This window comes from Polyodon spathula, chromosome 18 (genome assembly GCF_017654505.1).
Source record: "Polyodon spathula isolate WHYD16114869_AA chromosome 18, ASM1765450v1, whole genome shotgun sequence".
Classification (NCBI taxonomy): Eukaryota; Metazoa; Chordata; class Actinopteri; order Acipenseriformes; family Polyodontidae; genus Polyodon; species Polyodon spathula.
The window spans coordinates 31054170-31069151 of record NC_054551.1 but is presented as its reverse complement, the minus strand read 5'-3'; the positions used below and the strand labels follow the sequence as shown (position 1 = coordinate 31069151).

Genomic DNA, 14982 nt, shown 5'->3' with positions numbered 1-14982 from the left:
TAAGGACACACAAATAGAATACTGTATGCAGCAATACATGGATAAGTTTTAAAAAGGTAAATGTCTTTTTACTCAAGTTTAACCTGTTCTGTTCAGTTTAAAAATTAGATCTTTCCGTGCACAAGTGGGAACTGTCTAGCAGCAAAGATCCATTGTTTTAGTCATAGTAGGTTTTTTTTCAGAACAAAGACGACTGTGTAGATCCCTGATTTCATGGTGTTGGCGTTAAATTACATGTATTTAAGTATCTATTGTCTGAGAGCCACTGTAATTGCTGTGGAAGCATGCGAGTAAGACTTCACCACAGGTGTCACACAATACTTCTCACCTGGCTGGCAGGTGTCCAGAACACATCTGCAATACAGCTTCACTAAGTTTAAGAACAGTTTGTGTATAACTGTTATACAGTTGGGATAGCTGTTGGATGTAAAGCACTAATGTGTAATGGTGGTGATGCAAAATGTCCTGTTACTGCGAGTCTAATATATAAAATGGTCTTTAATAATAGCTTATGCTTAATAATTTTATGACTAGAGCAGAATGTAATTGAGTGTTTTAGTTTTGTTTTAAAGGATTATCCTTGTTTGAAGAACAAACCCACGAGATGTTGAATGGGTTTTTAAGACTGTGCACATATTGTACAGTATGCATGAGAAATTAAGTTGATTGCATTTTCAATATTGCACTCATTAGCTGGGAACATTCCTGTTGAACTCAAATGACCTGTTGTGGATTACAGGTTGGCGTGTCATTCTTGGAGTGTCTACCTCTTGCATTAAAGAATGGAGTTTCTGCTCTGCCTGCAATAGGTTAAATAGAAGTGCCCTCGCCAAGCCCCCGTTACCATTGTGGCTGTTTGGTCAATCTTTACTTTTACATTTGAACCAAGCATGGATATCTGATTTCTGCGTTCAATCTGACTTCTGTGTGTCAATCCCAGGCTACAAAGGGATGACTAAGACCTGATGTATTTAATATGCTATCTGTGCAATGTAAAATAACACACAGCATTGTTCTGTTTATTCAGCCAAAGCTTTCTGTCTGTAGAGATCTGTCTCCAGTGTGTGTTTCAAGTGTGCTGCTTCATTTTAAGTGTTCCTGATTCCTGCTCTTGCAAGACAATTTGGAAGCTGTACAAGTCGTCATTGTGCCCAGGAAGTAGTAATCCCACATGTTGCCATTTAACTGACATTTTAAACCTTATTTGTTTTGCAGATTGATATTGTTCTTTTAAGTTGGGTATTTCAGTTTTATTTTTTAGCATGTGCACAAAAGCAAGGGTTGCCGTGATGCCCCAACTTTTTGCAAGCTTTTATGTATTATGAAGAGCACGCTCTGGTCTGTTTGAATGCAACCAGCTTTCTGTTATGAACTGCATTCCATCAAGCCCAGCTTTATTACCAACTTCCTGTCTCTGCATTGGGAAAGCTGCTAATGAGAAGAGGGTTGTGGACCGTAGTGAACATGCCGGTTAAAAGGAAGAGTTCTCGGTTCTGCTGCTGGCAACTGTGAAAAGAGCTTATCTTGATTATCAGAAGGGGTTTTATGCAGTGTAAAGACCATTGTATAATAAAAGAAACTGCTTGTGTGCACATGCTGAATCTTTTACATGCGGTTTAATTCTGAGAATTGTTTAAACTGTAAGATTTGAATAAATGCAAATTGTTCCTGATCTGACCCAGTGCAGGTTTTGTGCTGCTTCCTTTTTCTTTTGAACTTGAACACCTGTGCTTGCTTTGTAGACGCTCGCTGATCGTGGTCATGACCCCTTTGTCTCTTCCTTCTGCGGGATGAGGAAATAAATCCCCATTTTTGCAGGTGGTTACTTAATAAAACCTCTAAAAGCATACACTGGAGAACACGCATGCACAGTGCTGTAATATGTTTTGGAATGCAAATTGAGACTTTAAATCTGCAGTGCAATGTGTTTTAGCTAGCAGTCTTCTGTATCCACGATTCAGTCTTCTGATCACGCTACCTAATATAATATGCAGTCGTCATGTTATGAAAAGTTAAGTTAATTTTGAAATGAAGGGAATGTGAATCATATTGATCATGCATTTTTGTGTGTGGCAAAGTTAGTTTCTATTTTACTGTTCTAAACTTTTTTTATTTTTAAAGAAGCTAGCTTGTCCAGCTTTGTAATTGAGAGTGTACAGTGCTGTGTGATTTATCTTCTGTGTCCTTTTTTAAAGTATGATTGAAACAGGACTCCTTTTGTAGTAAAAAAAAAAAAAAACAAAAAAAACATGAAAGCCACGTTTTGGATTTTAGCACAGTTAAACTGTTAAGGAAATGGCCTGTCTGGACCAAATTACATTTATTTCCTGTTCTGTTTGATCACTGACACCAGAGTTAGACGAATTGAGGAAGATTACTAAAGCAGGAACTCCGGCAGATAATGTCTACAGTCAGTAGTAAGAAGCCTGCCCCTCGTATCCTTGCAGCTGTGGGCTTCCGGCAGATTGTATTGTTTTGCTGTGTATTGCCCTGGGAACAGAATGAAAAGATACAGAAGTGTGCTCTCGCTACTGCACGTACTGTTATGCAAGCCATTTTTTATTGATGTCTTTGTACTGTGTCTTGCCTGGTAAAATGCACCGACCTGCGAGTGTAACGCATGCACAAGTGAAGTTAATGAACATTTAGTTTTTGTTTTTTAATTACTAGTAGGTTTGTGGTGGAACAGCGCTGAAGATCTAAGCAACATGTTGCAGTTGCCTATTCTGACCAACTTTTGAGACCCTCTTTTGTCATTCAGATTTAAAGGGGGCACAATACATCTTGTATGATTTGAACGGCTACAGAAAGTTTAATTCCAAATCTTTTGAAACAATCTGCATTAAAAAGGACTCGGGCCTTTCCTTTTCATGTCACTGTGTGAACATTTCCAAGTTTAAAAAAACAAAACAAATATTGGAAAACTTCAACTGCATTCTGACATTTGCATGAAAGTATTTGAGGAGTGGCGTCTAGGCTGTGGTTTAATGTGCAGAACAGCGTCTTAAGTGAAGTCTTAATTGCCAAATGGGCTGAGCATGTTTTAAATTCTTCAGTTTGATGTGGGCTGCTGTCTAGCTCATTTTAGTTTATGCATGCTTGCCTTTTTGAAGCATGGCTTATGATAGTGCACAGAAATGTTTGGCATTTTTTCTTGGTTTTGCTTTTTGTGTCTAACATTTTAGCTACTAAGTTTCATTTTGCAGTAAGAGGTGCTAAAGTACAAACTCCTGTGAGAAAGATAGGAATCTCTTTATTGTTGCACGCTAAGTTTTAATGTTTAACTTCTGAGAGGATGCCATTCATGCCTCTAGAGTATTGGATAAAAATGCATAAACTTGGAATTGAGTGATATTTAGTTAATATAGCTTGTCTTAATTGCATGCACTTTTAATCATTTAATAATTTAATTCAGTATAGATAATTGTTCATTGTACAGTCCCACGCTTGTATTGTGGATGTAATACCCCTGCAGTTTTTGTTTTTATTCCCATAGAGGAAGTTATTTTGACATCTGGCAATAGAAGGGGACAGCCACTCCATTCTACTCCCGCCTCATTTCTGTCTTGGCTAGCATCTACCCACCTCTGCTTGGCAATCTCTAGCAGGCAGGTGAAGGTGTAATGTCTGCCTTCCTGTTTTAAAGATTGTGTTATGAGCTTCCCCATACAGCACTCCGGGTGCTTGCATTTTGTTGTGTACAGCCAGGCTATCCTTGAATCAATCTTTATCACTTTTCTCAATGACCCCTCTCATGCGTATAGCAGGGTAGGGTGGAGGGTTACCTTGGCATGTAGTAGACTGTGATAACAACTAGTGAACAGATAAACGGCACCAAACAGCAGACCAGTTAGAGACCAAGCACTTCAAGGAGTGATGCCAAAAGCTTAAACTGTTTATTGCCTCTTTTTTTTTTTTTTTTTTTTTTTTTTTTTTTAAATAGCACTAACTCTGCAGTCCTTGCTGTTGGGATGATCACATGATGGCTCTTCCTTTGTTTTGTTTATGAAACTTTAGTTCAGCATATATGCATTTTTGTAGATAGGGAGGGGGGGGCAGTGCTGCTAGTGCTACACAGTTATGGATTTTAATGTCTTGGTAATAGGGAAGGCTCCCCTCAGCCTACTCCTTATCTATCAGTAAATTGGCATGTCTGTACCACATGGTCACCTGGTACAATGTGTTTTTTTTTTTTTTTTTTTTCTTCATCCATATTGCCAAAGATGATGTAATCATTCTATCGCAGAAAAGTTTGTTTCAACCCTGATTTGTTGTTCTGTCAGCAATAAGAATATACAGTGTATAGTAAACTGAATACTTACCAACCTCAGCCAGCTGGATTCAACAGACAGAACCCTGAACCTTGTCTCCACTGTCTCCTGTGGGGGGTGTTCTCAACGGCTGTCAGGCTGTTTTTAAGCATACACATTCAGACTCCTTTCGCGAAAGCACACGTTTTACTAGTTAAAGCAGAACTACGTAAGGTAGTGAGACTATATTGCACAAATAAATGAAAACCGAATTGTTTTGTTCATTTGTTATCTCTACTACTCATTTCATAACGTAGGGAGCTGCTACTTTTTTTGGTAATGTGAGCAAAACTAAATGATCTACCTAATTGGGTGTGAATTTTTAGCATTGCTGTTTTGGGGGGGAATAACATAGAATTACAAAACCGCAACGGTCATTGAAATGAGACAAGTTAGCAATTTATACACTGGAGAAATGAAAAGGTTTAGAATGTGTATTGCACAGATTAATTTTAAAGTATTGCAATTTTGTCAATTAAATTTCATTCCTTTCTGCAGTACTTGACAAAATTGATATTCATTTTATCGTTGTGGACGAATTGTTGTACACCCATTGCTTACCTGAACATTAGGTAAATCCTAAAACACTTTGCTGCCAATTTTTAGACATCTCTTCTTCTTTTTAAACATTTTTGAGTTGGCACAGAGTTCAGACCTTGAATCAATGATGCTGCCAGTGAATACGTGTGATTTGAAAAATCCTGGGAGCACAGTCACATTGACCTCAGTTTGCACTTCATTAATCAATGATACAGTAAATCTTTCTTTCTCGTGGCTTAGTGCCAGGAGGGGAACAGTAAAAAGGTTGGCAACAATAATACATTATGATAACACTATGTAACACAATTTTTGTTCCTGGGTAGTAAGTGTTATTTCCTAATTGCTTATGCCTCAAAAGTATAGAAAATGGCTATTACAGTATAATTGTAAATCTCGAAAAACTACTCGCTTCTAAATCTTTTGCAGTCATTTTTGTATTACTTTAGTATAAATGTTAATTTGGATTCATATGTTTTTTTCTGACTTTGTGAACGAAAAGACACATTTGCCCGTTTTCCCATTGGAAATAGTGATATTTTTAAATATCACTGCCCTGGTCACAAAAGCAAAGTTTGTGGGGAATAATAGCCATTTTCTATACTTGAGGTATAAGCAATTAGGAAATAACACTTACTACCCAGGAACAAAAAAAAAATAAAAATAATTGTTACAAGGTATGAGTCCTTTTCTCACAGGATGAAAGCAGACAGAATTAAAGTGGGACAAACAGGCCAGCTGACACGGAGCAAGTTTGCGAATGGGATATGGATCCCGATGTGCTGAGGGACACTGGCGGCAGTGATGGGCAGGCTGACAGGCAACTTTTGCCGTAAATTGTGTGGTGTGTGTGTTTTTTTTTTTTTTTTTTTTTTTTTTTATTTTGGGAGGCATTGCGGCAAGCAGCTTAGGCACTGCTTATAAACAGAAATGCGGTCAGCAAAGTACACCCTGGAGTATAACAAAACAGTTTGTATGCTGCGACTCTAGGGTTAAAATGTGTAATGAGAATGTTTAACATGTATTTAAGTAAAAACATTAGGCAGTGAAGATAATGTTAACATGTTATGTTCCACTGTTTAAATACGTGAACTGAATTATCAAAACCGAAATCCCAAGTGCACATGTATATGTGTGTATATATATATATATATATATATATATATATATATATATATATATAATAGATATAGTATATATATATATATATATATATATATATTTATATATATATATATATCTATATAGATATATATATATATATATAATATATATATAATATATATATATATATATATATTATATAATTTATAAATCTATCTTTTAAATTAGAAAACAGATATTTAAAAATACGTGTTAGTTTTTTTTAATGCTTCATATATTTCCACTGCATCTCTACAAAAAAAGCAAATCGCACGATTCACAGTAGTTCACCAGAAGTTTGTTATTACTAACCCATACCTGTTTACCAGAAGATCGCCATAACTGTTTGAGATCATCTCCATTTGCATGTGAAAAACGACCTTGTTCGCCACGTTTGCAGCAAACTTGCAGACAACTTGCCTCTACAATTTGCCAGAAGGTCTATGTTTGGGTAAGGTTGGGCTTCACAAGGTAGAATGAGCCACTGTGCTCACACTGCCTTATAAAAACAAACACATTTTATATTAAGAACCTTTGCAAGTCAATATTCAGTTTTTTTTTTTTTTTTTTTTTTTTTTTTTTGGCAATTCAGAATAAATTCTCGTTTCCATATTTCATTAAACATGTGGCCACATCCTCTTAGTTTTGCAGTCTTTGTTTACTAGTATGTATTTCATGTGAGACACCTGATAGAGGGACTGCACACACCACTAAATATTGAGCTGCTCATTTTGTTTTTTTTGTTTTATTTTTTCTTCAATGTAAGAGTAGTTTGTAGAGCTGCATCCTAGAGGCTAGAATTTCGTTGCATAATTGAGATTGGCATACACCTGCTTCACTGAGAGCTGACAGATTAAAAACTGGGCAAGTATAATAATACTGCACTGGGGCTGGGGATAATCCTTGGAGACCCACTCCCTGACAGACTGAGCTCCCTGCCCCTGTTAGTGCTGTTATTATAATATACTACCAGTGTTTGTATGTGTGGGAGCTACTTGAATATCGCTGGACCAGCAATAGTTCAGTAACCATGGATTACTGTTACCTAACAGGTGTTGAACACTGGCGTGCAAAGGATCTCGTTACAGATTGTTTGTATTACAGATAACAGCAACACTTTTTGGCACTTTCTATTCATTTTTTAAAGGTGGAAGTAATGTGTACTACCCAGAATGAGTCATGGTCTGAGATTGTGTTCTAGTACAGTATAACACTTGATGAAGAACCTGGTATGGTTATGAAATATCACTATCCAGTATATTCTTGGTAGATTCACTTTATCATTTTCTGCCTCTAGCGGGTGTATTCATTAATACAACATGCAGTAGAATCAGTGCTGCTTGCAGTGTTGCAGGAATCTAGCTTAAATCGTTCCCTGAGTGCAGGCTGAAAGCATGCTTGTGGGGCAAATGTGGGCTTGTCAAGGCACCACTGTCACTATAGTCCCTGCTCTGTGGATAAACAAGACTAGTATCGCCATCTGATCGCTTATTTTAAGTAAATCGTCAGAGTGCAAATGAAGTGTGTTTTTTCTTTATTTTTTCTGGTGGTTTTGCCCCTATCACAGCAGAATATTGATCAACTGGGTTAAAATGAAAAGTATGTTTTTCCTTTGATACTGCATTTCGATTGCAAAATTGGCACAGAACAGAAAGCTCTGTACAATAGAAAATGCTCCTAACTCTTAATGGCTCCTGTTAATATGAATATTAATATATGCACCTGTTTTACAGTACTGCATTGGCAGCGCTATACCAATAGTGCGACTCCAAAGCTCATTTTAGTGGAGTTTTCTTCACCTTAAGTGCTGTGTCATGCTGCAGTAAGCAAGGTCATAGGAACATGTTCTTATTTCTATGAAGTAATTGGACCTTTTATATTGCTGGTGCTGTGGAGAAACATGATATTGGGTCCTTTAGTAGAGTGTGTCCCATCTGGTACCAAGCTTGCACACACTTTAGCGTGCAAGTAATAAAAAAATCGTGGTCACTGCTTCATTATTCGAGGTTTCCTAAAATAAGCACCTGTTCACATTACATGCAGGGTCTACTTCAAAATGTGTGAGTGCATCTAAAACTTGAGGGCGTGAAATCCAGACTGTCAGTTCACTTCCTAACAATATTGGATTCTATGGTTAAAACGTTTTTGAAAATGTGTTTGAAATGCCAAGCCCATGCACACAGAAAAGTAGCGTGCATGTCAATGTGCAAACATACAAATATGTATACGTTTTTGTCATTTGTTTGGTTTTAGAAAGGTAACTGAAAGTAGGCTTAATTTGTTAATGTTAGCTTTGTTTTTTAAATCCGCTAGATAACTGTAATCTCTACTTTAAAATGCATCTTAGGCAACCCTCGGAAAATGACAATAGTTATTGAAGTGTGAACTTTTATAAAAAATTGTCTGAGCAGATTTATTTTAGGGCCAAAGCAGGATATGAGCTTTAACATGTTCAATCAACATTGCTTAAGTAAATGTGACATCATCTTTTTATGTTTCTTGTTGACTCTGGATCTGGGTATTCCAGTTCACATCATCAATAAATGCAGAGTCAGGCCAGCATTTCCCTAGACTGTGTATAAATCAATAGTCATAATAAGATGTATTCCAATATACAGTAGTGGTACTGAAATAACAATGTAAATTTAGACACTTGAAATGTTTCAAAGGAAAGTCTTTGTCATTTGCTATTGGTTTTAAATAGGACCAAATATGCAAATGTCATTTTAATGTATGAGCAGATGTCATGCATGTAGGTGCTGTACAGCAAACATTTCCTTGGAATACTTCAGTGACTGTAAAGCACAGTAATAGGCTGATACAAGGCAGGAGCATTTGGATATCCAATGCAGGCTTCCCATTCAATGAGAAGATGTTGTGTTAAAATATTCAGCTGCTGTAAATGCAAAGTAAGAAAGGCTTATTGCTTGTATGATTTGATTTACGATTCAGATAAAGCATGTGCAAGGTCAGGATAATCTGGTGAAAGAACTGGTTTCAACACAGCTGTATGGGGGGGCGGACGACATGCTATTGAAGCCTGCACCCGTACCTGTTCTTTCTGGGAGGTCATCTGTCGTCCCTGCCCCCAGGAATAGAGTGCACAAAGTCATGTTCACACAGCGCACATCTTTGCTTTAAACTAACACTTTCCCCTGACCCTGGATAAAGGTTTCAGGCTGGTAGCATTAATCTCTTTCTAATGTTTGAAAATGACAGGACAAATTTTTGGACTCATTTTGTGAATTGGGTATGAAAGGATGTGTAGAAAAATAATCTACTGGGGAAGGTTTCAAACAAGCGTGTACGATAAAATAATGTGGATGGGGTTTTGTAGAAGTGATGATGAGGTCAGGGGGTGTATCAGAAAGTAACTTAAGGTTCTTCTGTACTCTTCTAAACCTGCTGCATATTCATGTAGAAATTCATCCCGTCACACTATTCTTTTGACTGCAAGGCATTGTGTGACACGGCAAGAATTTCCTGATCATGAGATCACTGGCATTACTGCAGCAGCTGCAGTCATCCCCTCCCAGTGAGCGGTGATTTCATCAGCTCTGACTGGAGTACAGCAGCAGCAGCAGTCGTCTGACTATTGGGTGATCCTGTCCTGCTCTTTCCAGTGTGGAGATAGGAGCCGGCTTTAACAATGCCACTGGAAATGCCTTATATGGAAAGATCTGGGCTCTCCATAAATGAGTGACTTCATCTGATTCCTCATCCTGCTAGCATTAGCATTTCATGTCACAATGTTTTGCAGGTTTTGGTGTGAGGCAATCTGCTGTGTTAACATTGTTTTGTTTTTGTACATGGACAAAAGTGGCTGTATTTATGCAACTACAGTAGGTCCCATTCATTGCCTCAAACACAACATTTAAGAGCATTGTAGTGAAACTTATTGTCATTCCTATTTGCCCTTGGAGTTTCTTGGGTGTTTAATCTATATTTGCATGAGTTGCGTGACCTACACGACATTTACAGTAGCTCTTTTGTACAGTATTGTTGAAATAATTTTGAATCCTAGTGCTCATGGTGCAAACAACTGAAGGCGTCATTCAAGCTGAAAGCTTTCCAGTCTTTTGACCATTGACTGGCATCGAAAACTGCCATAACACAATTCAGTTTTGTGTGTTATATATAATCCTCTGTTATTTAGAAAACGTGTATTTGTGTTGGTGAGAAACACAATCACTTTCACATAAGCCAATATGTGCAGTTCTAAATATATTACTGAATTTAATGCTGAATACTTTTTTAAACATATCTAGCAGTCAGTAATCCTGTGTTTTGATTGTGAGAGTTACTATAGCTTTACTGTAAGCACTACAGAGCCAAGATTTATGCAGCCCCTATGCTGTGCTTCAAATTCCTGTAAAGAAAGAGGGGGAGATCACAGGTGCAGGACCAGCTCAATCAGCAGGAGCCTTTTAAACTGCCTCCTGGCTTCTGAAGGAGTCTGTAGAGGTGAAATGGCCCTTTTAATTATCCCAGTTGGAGCACTGTGCAAAAAACCTACCTGCTGTGCTATTTACTTTATGCACCTAGGAGAAGGTGACTTTAGATGGTAATTACTTTAAAGACAACTTCAGCGAAGAATGCAAGCCAAGTCTTTGATGCCAGCCAGCCCTGCACTGCCTGAGCTTTGTTTAATTTGAATCGGTGATTGGCAGTTGTTTTTTTTTGCGCTCTTTAATGTGCAGTAAAACCTGTAAAAATGACTTTACATTTTAAAGAGTAAAACGGATTGTTCTGCACAGGGTCTTCTATATGTGAGTACCATAAAACTTTAGTTGGAGAGACGTGGGTGGATGTGTGTGTGCTAAACAGAACGCAGAGTCTGCACAAGATCTGTACAATGTTAAAGGTTATCCAATAGAAAAAAAAATCCCACTTTTTTTTTTTTTAAATGCAGTTCCACCACCTTTCGTATTGTAGTTGCAATAGTTATAATGCAATTGCATGGCAGTTTATTTGAACCGCGAATGTAGCTAATTGTAGTGTACAATTGGCTAAGAGTTGGGTACATATATGCAAACTAAAGACTATTTGCCTTCATGTTCCATTCCGAAAACAGCAAGGTGTGTTTGTGTGTTAATTGTATATTTGTCGCATTTCTAATATGATGCACCTTATTGCTGCCTACACTGTTGGATTCCCTCTCCCTGTCCACTCAGCCAGTTGTCAAACCATTTTGCATTTTGGGGAAATGCAGAACTGAAGGACTTGTGCAAATGCAAGTTTTTATGGCTGCAAATATCCTTTCCAGTAACTAGACACTATGGTTACACTAACTAGTGCAGGCTTGGAAAACATGCTGTATTTAATTTATGCAATACAAACCCTAGGATGTTGTATGTGATTCTTGGCAGGATATTAAACTGTGATGTATGTAGTGAAGGTTATGTTGTATCAGAGCAGGGCAATCCTAGAAACATGGAGGGCAAAAAATAAAATAAAGCCTTTGAGTGGTGTAAGAACTGAAGTTACTGCCATGCGAGAACCAACATATTTAGTGCAGTTGTACAGGGCCAGAGCTTGAGGTCTTTATACCAAAACTAATAGTAACTTGGACAGCATGCAAAAAAAGTAACACCTCTTCTACAAGATTATTTTGATGCATTGATCTAATTAATCCTTTCTGCTTAGCCTCCTGTTGGCAAACCATTAATTACAATGATTTTTAACAATGAATTAGCATGCAATTACAGCCCTGCTTATTCTGTAGGATACCTGGATTGCTTTTAGTGTTTTTAGACAGATGGCTAGCAACGAGATAACATTATAAGCCTCATAAATGAATAACAAGTGATTTACTTCCCAAATGCTGGTATCTTTTTAGCCTTGACTTTATACAGCAGTATGACATTGACCTAGCTGCTGTTCCTGGTAAAAAAAAAAAAAAAAAAAAAATGAAATGGTTTGCTTAAGATATGGCTGCAATTTACATACTGTTTTATGGCCTTTGGAAGGCGTGTGTTATGCCTCTCTTGCCTTTCAAAGCTTGTTTTATTCAAGCATGCATTGCATGAGAAGTATGATTAACTGAGTGCACCTTTCTCTTGCAGCTGTTTCACATCATACCCGTGTGTGTAACTTTTTTTTTATATATGTCTGCGAGGAACTTTTTGGTATGCAAACTAAAACACTGAAAACTGTACGGCAAAGTGGTGAGGTGGGTGCATTACAAATCTCCTTGGAAAATCATTTATAATGGGCAGAGACTTTTCATCATGGCAAGGTTGTATCGGTCTGTTAATACTGGCGGAGGAAGAAATACAAGTGCCATTTTTTAATTTGGTATTTTGTGGGTTATTTGGATAGCTCAGAAATGAGTTCGGTCTAGACAGCATAGCCCTGCTGTAACCATTCTCTCTCTCTCTCTCTCTCTCTCTCTCTCTCTCTCTGGATTCTTGATAGCTGCAGGAAGTTTTCGGACTGTTTGGAGTTCAGCTTTTGGCACCACCTTGCTGCCTCTGGGGGTTTAAACAAATTGGATCAACAGTCTCCTCCTGAGACAGACAGACAGACTCCGGGCAAGCCCTTGTCATGATTTCTACAGAGCAGATCCCATTTTAGGCCTTGCTATGCAGCAGTGTCCCATTACACAGCTGTAAAGAACACCAGGGTCACAGTTCAGTTCACTCACTTACACAACAGGAAATAGAAACTACTGTCTTAACGTGGCCACAGAGAACTACCCAAACACGCAATCCATATTCCAGTAAGAATTTCATAAATGCAGCACCTGAATGCCTGACAGGAACAGAGAGGGGAAAAAAAGCACACTTTGTTGAATATTCATGCCTTGTTCTTAAATGCTTATTCACAGATTTCCTCTTGGGCAATTAATTGACACTTCCAACATTGCAACGGCAATTGGGAAAAACAAAACAATGTCTTTTACAGCACTTAATGATTTTGCATGCTCTCTGAAAAAGTTTTACGTTCAGTGGATCCCTAGTTTTTTTTCAATTTGTATATCGTCACTGTCAAGTTGCTTCTAGATTAGGCTTGCACCCAGCTGTAGTCCATGCTGACTCCCCCACCCACCCCTGGAGTTGTTATGGGTATTAGACTCCTGAGATCTGCCAGGGGTCAAAAGTACTTGTTAAACAAGCTTAAATGACAGTAATGTTAGAAAATGTTGCTTGTGCTTTACTAGGTTAGGGCTAATCGTACTGAGGGGATCAAAGTGGGATAGCAAGAATAATGGAAACTTGCATTATGTTTTAAGCATTGTTCAGGGGAAGGTCTGTTTTCTTTGTGTTCAAACCCAGATCCCCAGAGGCGCTTTTTCACTGAACTAACTGGGCAGGGAGATCCTGAACATTAATACCCATAGAGAAGACAGAAGCTGATAAGAGCCATTTCATGTAGTGAAAATAGCTAGGGAGGAGAAAGCGAATCTTGAGGTAACGAGATTATTTTAGAGAGCTGAATCCTACAAGTGCAGGTGCGAATGGCTCTTGATGCTGTTTGGGGGGGGTGAAATAAATGGAATAGAATCAGGAAATTCACTGGCTGTCCGTGTGAATGGAGTCTGAAAAATAACACTGGAAATGGTCATGGGAGTGTGGACACCAGACTATTGGCCTTGGGCACCTGTGCAGGTAGGCTCTTGAGGGGAGGCCAGTAACCTGATGGACATGGAGAATTTCTCTCACTCCCTAGGAGGTTGGTAGTCTTGAGGCATGTTAGTGGGGAATGTGGAAGCTCACTAAACCTTTACTTATGCTGACTCTGCGTGATGCAGACAGTGTGATCGGGGAGAGAGGGGTAGATGTGAAGTGAGAAACCACATTGTCATTGGAGAAATGCTGCCTGTCTGTTGCTATGGCAACATTAAAATGCTCAAGATTGGCCCTGTAAAAGGCTTTTGTGATTGGGCTTTATGCTTGGTTTGATGTATGCGTTAGCAGCCAAACTGACTGCCCTCAGATACTGCTGGGTTTAGTCCTGAACTCCAGGTAAAACATGCAGTGTCTGCACGAGGTCCAACCAGAGTCATGATTTTGACACTATTCATGTTGATGTGCAACGTCTTCTTGATTTGACTGCAGTCCAAGCCTTTGATCTGTGACGGAGCATTTAAATTTATAACGGAACATCAGTACGCTTGATTCTTTAAATCAACACCCCCTCCATGATATTTGAGAAGACTTTAAATTAAATTCATAGGAAGTAAATGATGGGAACCGGGTGCTGGGGTTTGTGTTTTGGGCAAAAGTCAGAATCTGGTTGTGCAGATCAAAAAAAATTTATACCAACTTACAAGTTGAGTCTAGACAAAAAACTGAATGTATTTGTCTGCTACTTCCCTTCCTCCCACCACTCAATGTTTAACAGCAAGGAGAGGAGACGTGCCTTTTCACAGAGAATCAAGCTCTTTATTCGCTTCCACCTACAGCACCGGTTTGTTTGCTCCTTTTAACTGTGAAAGGAAGGAAGTAGGACTGCTCAAATATCTCCTTAGATCAGTGGCCTCTTTCATCAGTAATAACAATTTATAAGAGGAATATTCATTCTTTTAATGGATTTCAGTGCAAATTAACAGCCCTCGTATACTTTCAGGCAAAGCTGTCAAACTAACATTACAGACATCTGGTTGGTTTAGAAGTTTTATAAAGCATTTTTTTTCCAGCGTGATCTTTTTTTTTAATTACATTTTTTTAGTTTTGATCATTTGTTAGACTGGACTCAACTATTCATAGTTTGGTCCTGGTAGCTATTTTGCATTTGGAGGATCACTCTGTGTGATTGCATAAGTCAATTGGCAAATGCAGTGCACTTTCCAAAAAGTGTTTAATTGGCAGAAAAAAAAAAGTGCACAGAAGCAATTGATATTCAAATTTGAAAAATTTGGAAATCTTCATTTTGTTTTTCTGAAGTAACTGCTTCTAACAACAATGGTGGTGTGTGTATATAAAAAAGCCAAAGTGGAGACAAAGTGGAGTTGTATCCATTGTCTAATAAATCAAAACTTGAGCAATGA

The 14982-nt window shown here is 38.2% G+C and overlaps 1 protein-coding gene across 3 annotated transcripts in view; it reads left to right on the top strand.

Moving 5' to 3' along the window:
- LOC121330908 (guanine nucleotide-binding protein G(I)/G(S)/G(O) subunit gamma-12-like) overlaps positions 1-14982 on the top strand; it is a 63118-nt gene that overhangs the window by 14736 nt on the left and 33400 nt on the right. The gene's annotated exons all lie outside the window — the stretch shown is intronic.